Raw genomic sequence first — 18,546 nt, 5'->3', positions numbered from 1 at the left:
ATCCTGTCTCTTATTACATATTTGTTTATTTTATGTACATTTGTGTCAGTTTGGGAAGCCCTAGAACTATATAGAGTTTTTATTTCTTCGAAATAGTAAACGGTCATTTCCAAAATAGCCCTTGCATAGATAATCACGTAAACCCTTAACACCTGACTCGGCTATGATATGTGCATCTGATTGGGACTGTTAATTGTGACTCAGCTCATCCTATCGCACGTTGTCTGATATAAGTCAGTCAAATGAGACCTAGGATATCAACGAAGGTGAGGGAGGCACCGGGTGTTCCAGCTGGAACCCTTGTCTCCCCTTTAGTATTTCTGGTGCAGACCCTGTTACCCCTGGATCAACGTTCACAGCAGCAGAACCAGTAAAAGAAGGCAGACAGGGGCCAGTATGAGTCATCTTTAATTTCTATATGTTCTACTTTGTTTTCCTCCGCTGGCCACTCAGCATCCAATATGAGGATCCTGAATAGGGCGAAGGGGGGAATTGCTGATCTTTTGTTTCTCTCCCAGTACAGAGGTAGCCCCTTACCTGCTGCTGGGAAAGAAGGGAAGAGACATGAGAGGGGTGGGGGTTGTACTCTTTTGCACAAAACAGAGGGAGGAACAGACTGCAAGAACCCATTAAGTTTTGGGGTGTGATGCGGGGAGTCAATGTCATCTTGAGCCCTTTGTGGCATTAAATGACAAATTATGGTGATACCATACAAAAGAGGAATTCACCAACATTCAATGGAACCAGAGGGGCATTTGAGTCTGGACTTGGAATACGATGGGTGGCAGCATATGAGCATGAGAAGCTGTATGTTACATCATATCTATACCAGGCATGTGAATGAATAACAGGCATTTGATGACATAACTGGGAAATAAGGCACTGTACTTGGTGTATGATGTCATCACCTTGGCATGTGTTGGCATATAAATGAGTTCTATACCAGTCAAATGTTGTATTATTTGGTGTAAGGTGCCATTACTGAGACATCTGAGGTTGTAAGTCGATATAAAGGGAAGAGCCTGGGAATGTGAATCTGTACCTTGTATATGGCGAATATTCCTGTCAGTTGAGGCAATACCTGCATAAGGTGGTAGCATGGTGTACTGAGGTTTGTTCTTGGCATTGATGCCCGGAAATGGACATGTGAATATGATATGACTATGCAATTCATTAACTGGTGTTACATTGTATGTATGTGTTATTTCAAGCTGGACTTGGCATATGGCAACAGCACCTTTGCGTGTAAAGTTGCACCTTATTATGCTAACATGTCACCCTTGTCAAAGATTAGGTGGACATCACTTCCAATGAACTTTAGAGGGGTTAATACAGATGTCACTTACTCTAATGCCATTAGTTTGTTTTCTCAAACAGCCACCTCTAACATTTCTGTGAATGAAAGCCACTGGGTGACAATTTCATGGGGATTGGTGTACTACTTGATAAGTGAGATGAAAGGATATATATCGCACTATGAAGGAATATGAAGTGTTTGTCTTGAATTAATATACCTATTTGTTCCTCCTCACATCAAGAAATAATTGTCGCTGTTTCTTCCAGTAAACCTTTATGTTCCACTTATTATGATGTGTTGAAGCACACATATTTATCCCACTAATCATCAAGCTCTAACAGGTGGAAGACCACGCTATGCCTCCCTTACAAAGGTTTAAGGGAGCTTTTGGGAAAGCATCTGATTTACAAAAGGGTTTTACAATGGTGCAATCCCATTGTAAATCGCTTTGTAAATCAGGCCCAAGATGTCAGGATGTTTTGCATTGCTCTAAAGGGAAAGTAAAATGCCAGCCAGTGATGCTTTAGAGGTCATGGAAATAAGTGATTGTGGTAACCAGAACATGACTGCAATTACAGACGAGAAAGCTAAAAAGGGAACATTAGTGGCAGAGTTTCATTAGAGTAGGAAATTGGCTCATTTCAGTTTGGGTGTCTGTACTCCTTTCAAGATCTGTAAACCAGAGGCTTGTGTGTTTTTCTGCAGCAGTTGGCATGGATTACACCAGAATACTTCTCTGAGAAAACGTTAAATACTTCTCAGAAGATATTCCTAAGAAGGACAAGTATTGAGGTGTTAGTGATAGTAGCCAACTTTGGAAAAAATAGGGATTAGACTACATTATTCTAGAACATTTGGTAATATAGGCCAAGTGTCCATGTCTTCACTGATTTTTCTGCCAATGGGTGAAAAGCAGAGTATTCCAGGATGATTTGTGACTAACAAAAATGGGGAGTTCTAAGAATCCTGGTAAAAGGGCTTTTTGACCCAAGCTTTAGACAATATGACAGTCTATATGTGAACCAATGAACATACATGAATATAATATATCTTTCCCTTGACAGGTTGGATGCTGTATTGTAGAGGTGGAGCCAAGTACGCCCACCCAAAGCTCCTCCCCCATGTTGCCTATATGTTGGGAGCCAGAGTGTGAGACACATGCAATGCCAGTGAGACTGCTTATACCAAAGAGAATCCTGAAAGTAAGATTGAAATCCTGGAGGAAGTGGGAAAGGCAAGGGAGGAAGCAGACTAGTGATGTCATACAGAGCAGGGATGACACACACATGAGACGAGATTGAAGAATTAAGCATTCTATAGAAACAAAGGAGGAGATGCCAAGCATGAGGAACATTTCAGGCTCGGGATGAAGATGCTCATGCTACAGAAATAATGAAAATGTTAAGTTATTTTATAATTGTACAGTTGCAGCAACGCAAGTAGACAAAATATTTGTTAAGGATAGCTATGTAGTGAATCAATTGTGGCGATGCACCAATGTATATGTGTAGGAAACTTTGGAGGATTCCACAACACACTTTAGCAGTGCTAGATCCAGTGAAGGGAAAGGTTTTCAGTGTTTTATACAGTTAGAAATTGGAAGCTGAACCCTGGAAGTGAATCAAAGAAGGGGTTTGAATGGCTCAAAACCAAGAAGTCAAGGCCACCTTGGGCCTGAATGTGCGTAAAATGGTTACGGAACGTGTGAAAGAATAGAACTCCTGTCTTAAGTGAGGAGCGAGAATATTGAAGAAGTCAGAGGTTCATCATTTAATAGTATTTTAAATATAGCAAGACTCTAAAACATGGTCTGCAGTCACGTGGTTGGATGAGAATAGATACTAGACAAGCCGTATTGAAACCGAGGAGACAGTGTATGCTATACTCCTTCATATTCTTCAGCACAGAGAACAATTTCAAGGCTGAGTTCAAACCCTTAATTGACAGGCAGACTGTAAGGGTGATGATAGATGACAGGGCTAATTGGTGGGAAGCTGTGGTCCTGACCAGCCCACTAGGACCTGGATGATAGCCTGTGTGCTGCTTGTGTAGGTGGAATAATACAGAGGGGTACAAGGGTGCCAGCCAATTATAGAGGGTCTCGTAATAGAGAGCCCTATAGTTTGTATAACCAATGGGATGTTGTGTATTTGATGACGTTCAAAGAAACCTGCACTAAGAGATGGCTTAGTTGCCCACCCTGATGTTAGAGGCCCAATTACTTTCCTGACCAGTATGAAACATATACGTAGATGTTACTTGTAAGCCTATCACCATTCTAAATAGTGTTTTGTAGTTTGCAACATAGCTAGATGTCAATGATGACGAGTTTTCTTTATAAAAGTTGTTTTTTTATGTGTTGAAGATCGAGCGAACATGTTGATGTTTGTTGTAACTCCCTGTTTTAGATAATTGATACTAAAACAGTCACACTTTGCCAACTTCCTGAGTGAGTTTGGTTATTGATGTTTGAGTATATTCTGCATCTACATCCTTCTCTAAGTATTGCTATCTCTTCTTAAAGGTCTGGGTCGAATACCCCATTTCAGATGGTAGCAGAGCGGATGGTTAAAATCCATCAACCTAGTAAACTTTGGGATCCCGGAAATATTGAACATCCTCCACTATTTAACTGAAAGAATGTGAGCCTCCCTGTAGATAGCGACCATTAGTTTAAAAATCTTGCAAGTAAAGGTGGGACGGGTCCCTCATTTTCAAGTGGAATACCTTCTCATTTTCTACATGAAGCTGAGCGGACCGAAGGTTGAAGCGGCTGCTCAAAGGAGGAGATGATCCCGAGGGTTGGAAGTCGAAAAACACAAATGGTTAGTAGGCTGAGTGAGGTGGCAAACTGAATGAGCACTGAGTGGGAAAGAGTGATAACAGGGATAGTGTAACAGAGGGTTGGTTGATTGGGGTATTTTGTTTTTTGGGTTAAGATGAGGAGCATCATAGTGTGAGACAATGAATGTCACAGTTTAAAGTATATAGATGAAAAGCGATCTATATAGTAAGCCCTTAGACCTATGTCAAGGACATTTAGAAGGAACTCGTCCTAAAATCCAAGGGGACATATATAGGCTATGAACGATCAAGGCATCGTTAAAGAGGACAGCTGATACTCCATCAGAGTCATTTTTAGGGGCATAAAAAGTCACTAGTTGCGTGGACTAATGTATACATGGGCAGGCCAGTCTGTCAATTTGTTTGTCTGTCTATATGTTGTATGAGATATATGTGGTAAAGAAATTGAATATTGAGAAATAAGGAAGAAATAGACAGTGGTGGAAAAGTTGAGATTTGAACAGAAAACATGATTATTTATTTATATAAGTCGACCACAGGATTACTTGGAGTTGCAACAATTTGTGCATGGTCATATTGTATTAATTTTCTGGAAAACATTTATTTTGTAAGATAAAATAAAAAAGGTAACAATTAATTGTGACCCAAGTTATGATGGAGGACATTTCTCTACGTATACATTTGTGCAGACAGTTGCCAAAACACGCACCCAAACTTAAGCAGTACAGTGCGCAATGGGTTAAGGGTACGGCAGATAAATTGTTCATGCCATGGCCACAAGAGGGATCGCTGTCTAAAGCAGTTTTGCAAAATATGTTGACATATTTACTATCAGCATGTACAGGAACAAAGTTAGAAAAAAGGTTAGCAAGTTTAGAGCTCTGGAAAATGTACCAGGAGGAAAGGGAAGACCATGTCTCCTAAGGACTGGATGCTTCACCAGTGAAAAGAGGGGGGTGAAGAGCCTTCTGCTCCCCCTACCGTGCCTTAAGTAAACGGTGATAGTACAAAAGATGAAGGTTTATATCCTCTCAGATTGCTTAAAGCACCAACGGGGTATAGTAACCCGACGTATAAGCCACCTACATGCAGCAGCAACGAGAGTCCCGAAAAGACTTCAGAAAGAGATGTGATTACTAAAGTATCATGGGACAAGGAAAGAAGTGACCAACCAGGTATGTCTCTAGATATAGAGAGAGAAATAAAAAGATGGTAAGGAGAGAAAGATAAAGCTGACGAGATAGCGCTCGTACAGAACAAATGGATGGGTGGTCAGATATTGCGCAAACTTGATGGAAAAAGCATCGAAGAAGTAAGGTAAGAGGAAGATCAGGATGCCCAGGATAAAAAAGACAGGGTACGAGAAAAACAATTGAAAGAGGACGAGGCTAAAAGGAAGAGTAGACAAAGACAGGAACAACTGTATCAAGATGAACAGTTAAAAAAACTGGAAAGAGCAGACGAGCAAAGGAAGTATAATAAAAGGCAAAGAGCAATTAAAGAACGAGACAGGCTAGAAAGGAAAACAGAGGAAGAGGAAGAACTGAAATTAAGGGATAAAAGAATACAAAGACGCAAATATGATGAAATGTGTAGAGCAAATTAGAGAAGAGAGATGAAAAGGCAGGAAGAACAAAGGGTTAGGGACGAAGCAAGGAAACGAAGCAAGCTTGACGAGGAAATAAAACTTAAGCGAGGCAGAGAGCACGAGACATTGATCACATAGGAAAATAGTTAATGCAACCTAATCCAGTAGTAGCATGGGAAGACATAGACGAGTTCTTCCCGACACATGAGCCAATGCCAGGTCTGTCTGGAGAAGATCGAGAGGATCATTTTGATATAAGAAGCATTGGAGAAAAAATCGATAAGGTTTATCATGACAATGGACCAAAAAAGAATTGAAAGGTAAGAGAAAGAATAATTGATTCGAAGGTGCACAGCCGCAAGGCTAAGAGGGAGGTTTGTTTAGCCTCAAGCAGAGAACTTTGTCTTTGGACAAGCTGACTCTGAATAAAGATGAGAAAGAGGGAAGCCATACTAGTTGGGAGCAGGATATGTCAGACGAAGATAGAGAAACCATTGGTGGGGAGGAGGGAACTAATGGATATGGTTCTGAAGGGTGTTCTCCGATAGACAGAGAAGTAAGATAGTCAGATCTAGACCTACCTAATCCAAGGACACCAGAAACACTGTCACAGCTAGATCAACCTAAAGGGCGATCCCATAGTGTGATGGGGGACTCGCCACCTTATGTGAGCAGACTAAGATAATAACCAGGAAGGAGACGGTGTGGAACAATTGTCCCTGCTCTGGACAGCCAGACAATGGGGGATGGATGCGATTTTGGAATCTCACAATTCCCATTTTTAGAAAATTGTGGGGTCAGCCCATAGTATATTCCTTAGCCCCATATGGATAAGGATAATTTAAGGTGTAAACTCCCAAGTTTGACGTCAGGTTCCAGAAAATGGATCTATGAATTAGTGAAAATCACAGGAGGTAACACAATGGCTATAGGGGACATTAAGGGTCTTCGAGGAGCTATACTTGGGGTAAGAGCCAATGACATTTGGTCAAGAGTAGGATACACAGGTGTCACTGCTCAGAACACTACTCACAACGGAGCACTGTTTAATAATTGTAGAGCGGCAGTCTGGAAAGGGCTTCAAGTACAGTATCGAAACACGTCAGACATGGGAGCTATAATGACACATAAGATGCAGGAAAGGGGAGCATCCGTTGATTTACACTCAGAATTTCCAAGAGAAAAGCCAAAAGAAAGAGGACGGCAGGAAGCTTGAAGAGGCTACACAGGTACAGAAAAATCTGTCAAAGTATGCAATAGAAGGGGCAATGTTAACTAATAGAGGAGGGCAGAGAACGTAGCAAACAATGGGTATGCAGCAGGTTAATAAACAACAGTTCGATCAAGGAGGGAATGGATTTGCACCATTACGTAGAGGAAACTTCCATGGAAGAGGGGGTTTTCAGAACAAACAAGGGAACATCCAGAATAACCAAGGTGGATTTCAGCCTATGCAGAGTGATAACCAAGGAATGCAGGGAGGGCAAATTAGAAGGCTCCCTCCTCTATGTTGGACATGTGGAATGAAAGGGCATATAGCACAAAAATGTGGGATTCAACGGTACATTCAGAATGGGCAGTTCTCAAGAGAGGGGACTGCTCTTCCACCTGCATATAGCTCACGAAAAAGGGATGGGTATAGATCAAACAGTATATCAAGTACAAACACCGGGCTGCAACAGGCTTTGCAACCACAGCAAGCGCCATTGAATCTGCCACAAGGGCAGTCGCAGCATGCACCCATGCAAATACAGCAAGGCACAAACACAGGACAGTTATTGACAGCGAGTGTCAACATTAAGGGAACAAATGCTGTCACGGGCACAGGGATAAGCATGCACCACAATAGGACAGCTCACTGGGTGACTTGATGTGTTCAGTACTATCAATAACACCAAATACTCAAGAGGAACCAAGGGTTGATGTCATGATAGGAGGCAAATCCTTTTTTTTTTAGTAGTCACAGGCACAACACACTCATGTATAGGAGTGGGAAAATGTTTACTGTCAGGTAATGCCATGAATGCTTAAGGTTTCACAGGAGCTACAAGTAGAGTTCCTTTTACTGAAGAATTGCCAGTTCTATAAGAGATTGTGATATGTCTGTTCCCTTGTTGTATTCAAAACAGACACCAGTTAATATAATGGGTCCAGCTTTAATAACTAAGTTGAATATGACGATTTCTTTTACAGATGAAGGTATAGTGTGTTCAACACCAGGAATACATTATTTAAATGTGAGCAAATTTATTATGGCATTTACAGGGCAAATAGCCATACGAGTAGTACCATTAGAACCAAAGGTATTTCATTATGGGGTATGCATTTTGTTAACATGGCTGCCTGGTTTAGTAGGTAGGAGTATGAGAATACCTGATGAGTTTCTCTTTAGACCAGAGATTCCCATGGAGGAAGAGGTGGGACAGAGTTTTTGCTTAGAGTTGCAAGCAGCAGTAGTATGAGGTTTTTGGCTATGCTCATAGGATTTGATGATAAAGGTAGATCATGGAGTACAGTAATTGCTATTGGCGAAGTCTACAGACTAAATGACAACGCTGATGACGACATGTTTAAAGATGACCCATCTGATGACGAAGTAGTGTTCGAGATGAGCATCACATATTGAGTTAGGGCAGAAAGACACAAGGTCCCATAGAGAATGATGATAGTGAGACAGTGTCCTGCATTCTTTGATGAAGACATGGTGAAAGTGCCAGCTTCTTTATGGACTACGGGCCCTTATGATGTAGTCCTATTAAAGCGGGTTGGAGAAGTCAAGATTAAACTGAAGCCATGAGAAATTCTACCTGGAGTTCGACAGTATCCCATATCTCGAGAGGCAGACAAGGCTACTTTTAAGACAATATCCGCCATGATAGATCATGGCATTTTAGTGATGTAAGAGTCACCATGCAATATGTCCATGTATCCTGTCAAACAATTGTAGGGGGGGTTGTGGCATTTAATTCAGCACATGCACGCGATTAACCAGATTGTAGATGCCAAGTTTCCTCTAGTTCCTAATCCAGCAACAATCATATGTAGTATTCCTGTTGATGTGCAATATTTTACTGTGATTGATTTGATAAATGCGTTTTTCTCAATCCTGTTCCATAAAGATTCTCAAGAACTGACGTCATTTATGTTCAGGATAAGTTAAAAGAACGAGATTACCCCAGCAGTACTGTGAGTCTCCATCGATCTTCAATAGGATCCTGCAGATGGACTTTAGCAATATAGATTTGCCAAGTGTTGTGCTGCAATACCTAGATGGTATTTTGATCTGAAGCACACCAGAAGAAGAGTGCAGACATGACTCAGTTCAGCTAAAGATTATTTTAGCTGAGAAAGGATATAAGGTGGACAAAGAAAATTTGCAGTATTGCCAAAAAGACGTGTTATATATAGGCCAGTAAATTTCGCATGAAGGGAAGAATGATACACTTGAAAGGGCTGACGCCATTTTGAAAGCAGCAAAACAACACACAATAAAGCACATGCACCAATTTTTGGGATTATGTAATTATGTGAGAGCATGTGTATTTGATAATAACTCTTACACAAGGGCATTTTTGCAGGCCCTAAAAAAGGCTCAAACAAGTGAGGAAAAGATAGTATGGGCTGAGGAAATGGAGGAAGGGTTTGACGAGTTTTAAAAGGCAATTTGCACAGCCCCGGTTCTGGGGATTCCTAATTATTCTGAGCAATTATTTTATTTTCACACACAAATGGAACAGTCATTATGGCAGTTCTCATGCAGAGAACTGCATTGGGGTACAATCCCTTAGCATATTGCAGTGAGAATTTGGACCGAGAAATGAGTGGTCACTTCCACTGCCAACAAACTTTGAAAGCTGCCACGTTCTCTATTGAGAAGTCTGCCTGCACAGTGAAGGGGTATTCCATGACTTTATTTGTTGAGCATGCATTATTTGCAATTTTGGAGAAACCTAAAGGTACACTGTCATCTCAAAGAGCTTATGCTTATGAGGTGGTTATATCGAATCTGACGATCAAAATAGTTAGATGTAAGACAGTGAATACTGCCACGTTTGTAGTTGCACCACTGGCAAAAGACGATCATTCACATGATTGCTCGACTTCTGAGGAATTCTATGATGAGATCCCAAGGGTGGAGGAAAATGCTCTAGCAGCTGGGGAAATTCTCTTTATTGATGGGTCTTCGAAAATGTATCGAACTGCTGGGCAAAGATATTCAGGTGCTGCTGTGGTGAGGCAAATGACTAGTGTGGAATTTGAAGTAATGACAAGTGCACGACTACTGTCAAAGTTTTCATCACAGGCTGCAGAATTAGTGACACTGATTGTCGCGCTTGGGAATCTTGCAGACCAGGAAGTAACATGTACAGTGACTCCGCATATGTTTTGTTGATAGTACATACAGTGCTAGCACTTTGGAAACGGAGGGGCTATCTTCAAGCAGACAGCCCTCCAGTGCAACATGCATCTTTATTCGACAGACTTATTAAAACACTACAGCTTCCAGTAGCCATTGCGATCGTTAAGTGTGTAGCGTACACTAAAAGAGCAGACTTAATCTCATGCAGAAATCAAGCCACAGATGAAGAAGCAAAATGAGTTGCATATTCAAAAGACAGTATGAGCTTTGATATACCTGATATGAATTAAAGAATGGTGGTGATGATGAAAATAAATGAACTTCAATAACTTGTTGAAGACACAACTAATGGAAGTCCAAGGTGAAGCACCACAGGATGAGAAAGATCTGTGGATATGAAGGGGATGTTCATTATCCCCTTCTGAGGCATTGTGGTGACAGGAAAGCACTGGTAAACCAGTGATGCCTTTAGCCTTATTAAGGGTGGCATTGGAACAGCTACACTACCCTGTGCATGTTCCTAGGGAAAGCCTTACAACAGCTTTTGCGGAGGACTAGTTTATACCAAATTAGTTAGAACACGTTGCATTCTATGTAGTAAATTGCATTGTATGTCAAAAGTTTACTGCTGGGAACACGCTGCAAACAGTTAGAGGTGTTATCCCTCAACCAAATGGTCCATTTCAGCATTTACATTTTGACTACGTTGATATGCTGCAGGTCTGCAATATCTATAGATTTATGATAGTGGTGTTGTGCCCCTTTTCTAGGTGGATCAAAGCTGGTCCATGCACACACCCTGACATGAATTGTGCTGCGAAGTTCCTAGTTCGAGAAGTATTTCCTGGATGGGGAATATGTGAGGTATTGAGATCAGATAATGGCCCACATTTGGTGAATGTAGTGTTTGATCAAATTAGCGTATTGCTCAGTATAACGCATATGTTTTCCTCAGCTTATCACCTGAGAGTGAACAGGATATGTGAGAGGCTCGACTGCCTGCTCAGAAAGAGAGAATAGCCAAGCGTAAGTTGACATTGAAAAAAGGATGGCTGAATTGCCTGCCCCTTGCATTATATGCATTGAGGAATCAACCAGGCTCTGACCATCATCTTATGCCCCATGAACTAGTAACGGTGAGGCAAATGAGAACGCCTCTCACTCCTCCATCGAGGACTAGAAGTGATGCCCAGACAACATCAGAATTGTTAGGAAATGAGATACGTACCTACTTAACATTTATGACTACAAGTATCACTGTCATTTCAGATCAAGTAAAGCGAACTGGGTGTAGGTCTCAGAACACAGATGAAGACCATACAGCAACCGGATCAAGTGAACTTTTATTGACAAGATTCTTTACCGGTGACCGAATTCTGATTGGCATCAACCTAGGTTTAATGGTCCTTGCATCGTGGAGGACTTCACTCCATCGGCAGTGAAGGTGCAAGGAAGACGGGCTTGGATCTTTCTTGCAGACGTGAAGATCTGCAACAGTGAGACTACCACACGCCCACCCCATTCGGAAGCAAGTCAAGGAGAAGTAGTTCAGCATATGCAGAATTGATCGATGACAAGGAAGAAGGATGCAGAGACTGTCTAGTAGACAGATAAAGTGTTCATTGGACGGTGGTTCGTTTGAGACACTGTAGCTGCTAAGCAAGAAGTGAAGAAGCTATTTTTCTTAAACCACATGAGTTTGCTAAACATTGGACTGAGACATATTGAAGTCTTGAAAAATGATTTTATCTTTGATGAATGGAAAAGGGAGCCGTTCCCCGATTCCTTTGTCACAGAGTTTCTCTTTGGAGGTACTCATGGTGGTGCCTAATGGCAAAGTTCATTGGATCATTCTTGCTGTTTTCCTCTTCATTCTTCGTGCATATCCATCATTGTTTGGGAGAACTACTGATATTCACTTGTTTTTGCAAGATCCTAAGAATGCTCCAGTCATAAGGCGACTGCTCACAGCTACCTGAGTACAGTATGGAAAATACAAATGCCTCTGCCTGATGGAAATGATCATAAACTAGTTGGAATGGTCTTTTATTTCTTGATTGAAGAACGCCTGCACCTTGTTGGACGACAAAACGATACTTGTGTATTCTAGAGGGATCATAGGATTCAATCGGCAATCAACCAATTGCTGCATGATATAATTGAGCAAGTTCATCTACTGTCCTCGACCACACAGTTACATTCTGATGGTGTCGTGAATCTCCCCCCGTCTCACCTGAGATTGCTTCTTGCAGGGATCCGCGGGAACATTCTTCTTGCGGGCGGATCGGGTTTTGTACAGGCCGGAACGAGTCTCTTCCGACTCCAGCGTGCGTTCAGTGTTCCAGGATACTTGCGGGTTCAGGACGTCCAGGAAGGAAGAAGTGGTCGCAAGGATACATGCATTCCAGGAACAGGGTGGAAAGGAGAGGGTGGAAGGAGTGGGAATAAGGGTCCAGGAACTTGGATAACAGAAGGGTTTGCCAAGCTGCGAAGTACACGTCTAGTCACTACCTGTTGATAGCGTTGAGACGCGCGGGGCCACGGCGGCGTGGCATATTTACGGGATGTACTGCATCCGCCGTGAAGGCTGGTGTGAGGCGTGTCACGCGATACTGCCATGTTGGGAGAAACAATGAATGCAAGCCCTGCCGCGATAAGGACCAGGAAGTCCAGAAGGGGCGCGTTCTGTGGGTCATGACAGCATGCTCCGTCCGAAAACCTGTTCCACCAGGTGTATGAGATATCTTCGGAGCAATCGAGGGGTGTTCAGGTTAGAAAGTGGTTCCCAGGTTCTTTCACTAGGAGGATATCCTTTCCACTCAACCAGGTATTGAAGTTGACCCCGTTTATACCTGGAATCGCATATTCTGGATACTTCATATTCCAGTTGGTCGTCCACAACCACGGGACTGGGTCTGTAGGATTTCCGGGAGGATCGGATGTAGGGTTTCAATAAATAAGTGTGAAAAACTGGGTGAATTTTCTTGCAGGAGTCTGGTAGCTTGAGCCGGAATGAGACTGGGTTGATGACTTCTTTTATGGAAAATGGCCCATAGTACCGGGGGGCCAATTTGTTTGGTCGTAAATGTCGTGGTAGTAGTTTCGAGGACAACCAGACTTGGTCACCAACTGAATAAGAAGGCCCTGCTCTTCTCTTGGAATCCGCATAACGCTTAGTGTGTGTTAGGGCCTTTTCTAAATGTTCTCTGGCTTCCTTGTGTATGTTGATGAGAGTTTCAATCCAGGAGTCGACGGTAGGTACTGGTGTAGGATGTGGAAGAACAGAAGGTAAAACTGACGGGTGGAATCCTTGACTGCAATAGAAGGGGCTGGTCTTGACTGCTGAGTGATCGGAATTGTTGTAGGCAAATTCAGCCACAGGTATAAGTAGCAACCAATCATCCTGTACCTTGGTGGCGAAACAACGAAGGTATTGTTCTAGGGTCTGATTTACACATTCCGTAGCTCCGTTAGTTTGTGGTTGATAACCAGATGAAAGAGCACGTTGGATTCCTAGAATGCGACAGAGATGTTTCCAGAATTGTGAGACGTATTGAGGTCCTCGGTCTGATATGATCTTGGAAGGAAGTCCATGAAGGCAGAAAATGTGTTCCAGGCAGATTCCAGGGAGTTCTGATGAGGATGGTAGTTTGTACAGGGGTGTAAAATGAGCCTTATGAGTGAACAAGTCAATGGTGACCATGATAGTCGTGTATCCCCTGGAAGGTGGTAATTCCACAATGAAGTCTGTAGCAATGAATTCCCATGGCCTTGTCAGTAGTGTAGGTTGCAGTAGGAGACCCGCCGGTCTCTTGTTATCGTGTTTGTTTTGACTGCAGATAGAGCAGGCTCAGATGTACAGTTGTACGTCAGTCTTCATTCTAGGCCACCAAAATTGTCTTTGTGTAAGACAGAGAGTTTTGGTGATGCCACGATGTCCGGAGTGGAGGGTATCGTGGCAGAGATTTATTATCCTTTGTTATAGTTTCTGTGTGGGAATGACTAGAGCGTTATCTTTGAACAAATATCCGTCCTTGGTTCTCAGATTCCATGGATTCTTCCTTGATATATCCTTCCAGAGCTCAGGGGATTGGGTTTGCATCCGGACTTCTTCCAAAAGACTGACTGCTTGAGCTACACAAATCGTGTGGGGAAATATCTTGGGATAGGCCCGATCTTCAATAGTTTCGTAATCAGGACGTCGAGATAAGGCGTCAGCAATTATGTTTTGTGATCCAGGAACATGACTGATGTGGAACTGGTAATGGGCAAAGAAGAAGGCCCAACGGGCCTGACAACTGTTCTTACACTCCAATGATTGTAGAACTTGAAGGTTTCGATGGTCCGTGCGAACCTGGACTGGATGTCTAGCTCCCAGGTGTAGATGTCGCCATTCTGTGAAGGCTTGGCAGATGGCTAACAGTTCCTTTTCCAAGACGGAATAATGTGTCTCACTGGGAGTCAGGGTTCGTGAAAGGTAAGCAATGGGGTGTTCCAACTTGTCCTCAAATTCTTGCTTCAAGACTGCTCCTATGGCGTAGTTAGAGGAATCCGTCTCCACTAGGAATGGCGATTAATGTTGGGTTGGTCTAGGATGGGAGCTTGAGTAAACTCTGTCTTTAGGTGTTGAAATGCCTTGTCTTGAGGTGCATAACAGAGAAAGGGAGTGTCTTTCTTCAAGAGAGCGATGATCAGTTGAACAATCTCAGAAAAGGTGGGTATGAACTTTCGATAGAAATTGGCAAGCCCCAGGAAAGATTGAACTTGTTTCATGGAAGTGGGAGCCGGCCAAAATAGTATGGCCTTTACCTTCGAATGATCCATACCAATTCCTTCTGGACTAAGGACAAATCCTAGATAATGAACAGAAGTAACTTGAAACAGGAATTTCTCAGGTTTGGCTAGGAGTCTGTGTTCACGTAGTCATTGTAAGACTGCCTTTACATGCTCTTCATGCTTTAAAAGGTCCTTGGAGTAAATCAAGATATCGTCCAGGTAGACGATGACGAAGAGAAACAGCATGTCAGAGAACATCCTACCCATGAATCGTTGAAAGACTGCAGAGGCATTAGCAAGTCCAAAGTACATGATAAGATATTCGAAGTGTCCAAAAGGTGTTCTAAAGGCTGTTTTCCATTTGTCTCCTTCCTTGATACGAATCAGATGATAGGCACCCCTGAGATCCAGTTTCGTGAACCTCTCACCGCTTTTCCAGGATATCCGAGATCAAGGGTAAGGGTAGCGGTCCTTGAGGGCGAATGATTGAATCCACGATAATTGAGGCAATGTCTAAGTTCCTTGGTGTCCTTCTTGGGAACAAAGAACAGCAAGGCTCCAGCTGGGGATTTCGATGGTCTTATGGTGCCATTTTCAAGGTTGGTATCCAAGTATTCTCGGAAGGCCTTTTTTTCAGGTTCGGATAGGATAAACATCCTCCCAAAGGGAATCACTGCTGAAGGCTCTGTGTCTATGGTGCAGTCTTCAGGTCTCTGAGGGGGTACAGCCTGAACTATAGCAGTTGAAAACACATCAGCATAACTTTGATAGGCCTTTGGAACCTGAATGATATTGGAAACCATGAGTGCCTCTTGTTGATCTGCTGGATTACTTTCAGATGATATCGAGGAGGGATCCGGGGATAAACAATGAGACAGACAATACTCTGAACCAAGAAACAAGGATCCTGCTATCCAATTGATGTATGGATTGTGTTTCTGCAACCAGGGCATGCCTAGTACCATGGGGTAGTGGGCTGATTTGATAATATCAAACTTGATCAATTCCTGGTGATGGTTTATTGAAAGTTGTATTTCCTTGGTCTGCAAGGATATGGGTCCTGAACTGAGGGGTCTTCCATCAATTGCATCCACAGGTTGCATTACAAACCAGGCTTTCTATGGAATGTGGTGCTTAAAGAACCAATCTTGATCAATGAATACTCCCATAGCCCCACAATCCACCAAGGCCAGGATGGGGTAGGTCTCCTTTTTTGATAATGATAAGAAGGCTTGTAGAATCACTAGGTTGTTCTGTCCAGGAGAGTTCAAGGATGGAATAGATGTGGAGCAAACATCTCCCTCCCGACACCTCGCTCCAACTAGGATCGGGAGCTGGCATTTCCCGAACGCTGTGGAGGGGCTAGAGGACATTCTCTAACCAGGTGTTTATCCGATGCACAATACATGCACAAGCCTGTGTGGATCCTTCTCATCCTTTCTTGTGGGGAAATGGGTCCGCGGAAGGCTCCTATTTGCATGGGTTCCGGGTCAGTGTCAGGGCTTGGAATAGGATCAGTCTTTACTGAAGTCTCAAGAGAACTTTTCTGGAAGGGCATCTTGGTCTTTTTTCTCTCTGCCTTTCTTTCCTGGATACAAAAGTCTATCTGCATGGCTAAATCCATAAGAGCCTGGAATGAGCTAGGACGAGCCACTCTGGCTAATTCATCTTGTATATCCTCGTTTAGGCCCCTACGGAAGAGAGTAAAACTTGCTTCTGAGGACCAGAATTGGCCAATTGTTTGAATCTTGTGACATATGTTACCATGTCCTGGGATCCTTGCTGAAAGTCAAGTAGGCGTTCCTGGGCACTATAAACCTGTTCTGGGCAGTCGAACATGGTTTTGAGAGCCTGTATGAATCCGTTATAATCATGTAGGAGGGCATCTCCAGAATTGACTAAGGGAGTAGCCCAAGTCAATGCATTTCCTGCGAGGTGCGAGATTATAAAGCCCACCTTTGCCCTGGAAGTTGAAAAATAATAGGGCTTAAAGGTAAAATGCACCAAACAGGAGTCCAGGAATCCACAAAGGGATTTTGCAGACCCATCATACTTGTCTATGACACCACCCAGTAACACACACTCTTTTGTAGCGGAATCGCGAGACAAAACAAGTTGCTTTAATGCGGCATTCTCCGCTTTTAAGTTCTGCACCTCGGTTGTTAGTTCTTGCATGCCACGCATGAGATCCTGGACGGCCTTTTCCATATCGGTTTCAATATCGGTCGTTTGGGGTCTCAAACTTTCGTGAATCTCCCCTGTCTCACCTGAGATCGCTTTTTGCAGGGATCCGCGGGAAGATTCTTGTTGCGGGCGGATCGGGTTTTGTACAGGCCGGCACTAGTCTCTTCCGACTCCAGCGTGTGTTCAGTGTTCCAGGATACTCACGGGTTCAGGACGTCCAGGAAGGAAGAAGCAGTCGCAAGGATACATGGATTCCAGGAACAGGGTGGAAAGGAGATGGTGGAAGGAGTTGGGAATAAGAGTTCAGTTACTTGGATAACAGAAGGGTTCGCCAAGCTGCGAAGTACACGTCTAGTCACTACCTGTTGATAGCGTTGAGAAGCACGGGGCCGCGGGGGCGAGGTATATTTATGGGACGTACTACATCTGCCGTGAAGGCTGGTACGAGGCGTGTCATGTGATACGGCCATGTTGGGAGAAACAATGAATGCAAGCCCCACCACGATAAGGACCAGGAAGTCCAGAAGGGGCGCGTTCTGTGGGTCATGACAGATGGTACTGATGTGTGATGATATTCACAAGCTACAGACCTTGATCTTTTGCTGTTTTCTGGCAGTTCATCTGCATTTTGTTTGGCAACAGAACAATGCCTTTGTCTTTATCCGGAATCCAGTTAATCATCCTGCAATCAGCCAGCAGCTTGTGGAGCTTGTAGAAAATATTCAACAGTTGGCAGAATATTGCATGAGACTGCCCAATTAAAGTTTGTTTTTTCCTTCCTTAAAAGTAATCATAAGCATTGTGGGCAATATTGATAGCAATAACAATGTGGCAACCAACGAGAGACTACCATGACATGCAATGGGCTATTGTTGCATATGTTGGACCTATTGGTATATAATATATATTTACATTATGTTTGTTATCATTCTACTTTCTCTTAGAGTACGTACTGTCTACTATGTAGATCCAAATAAGGCAGTAGCTCCTGTGTATCTTCCTATGCAGCAGAAGGGTACAGATGTGGCAAGTGTAAGGTCACCAAGGCCGTATGTGATTGTTCATACTCCAGGGGTGCACATTAAAGCCCCTAGACCTGTGACAGATAGGTCTGAGCTCCTTTTGGGGGAGGTCAGCATTGCAAGTTATTCATGATTCTTGGTTACCATCATATTATCCAAATAGGAAGAGACCGTATGTGACTGATACTACACTAGTAGCACATGTAAAGACACCGATTTCAGGGCGGGCAAATGTCTCTATGATTCCCCAAGTAAGAAGGAACTATGCAAAAATACTTCATGAGATGAGTATAAAAAGCTCACGAGGCAAGAAGGAGACCTAAGAGAATTACAAGGAAATGATCATGACTTGAATGATTATCGAGATACCACAGCACATCTGGGAAGAACCATATGGTATCAACAAATTAAAGAGGTAGGAAGAAGAACCTCAGTGGAGGAATGCTATGTGTGTGCACTCCTGTCTTATAGTATGGGGAAGTGTAAGATATTCATAGCTATCGAAATAGATGTT

At 43.0% G+C, this 18,546-nt stretch overlaps 1 protein-coding gene across 9 annotated transcripts in view; it reads right to left on the bottom strand.

Moving 5' to 3' along the window:
- The window catches only part of DMD (dystrophin), a 7,616,828-nt gene that overhangs the window by 4,424,701 nt on the left and 3,173,581 nt on the right, over positions 1-18,546 (bottom strand). The gene's annotated exons all lie outside the window — the stretch shown is intronic.

The sequence above is a fragment of the Ambystoma mexicanum genome, chromosome 7q (genome assembly GCF_040938575.1).
Source record: "Ambystoma mexicanum isolate Mex_15411 chromosome 7q, UKY_AmexF1_1, whole genome shotgun sequence".
In the NCBI taxonomy this organism is placed as follows: Eukaryota; Metazoa; Chordata; class Amphibia; order Caudata; family Ambystomatidae; genus Ambystoma; species Ambystoma mexicanum.
The sequence above is the reverse complement of the archived record's forward strand: the minus strand, read 5'-3'. Positions and strand labels throughout refer to the sequence as shown.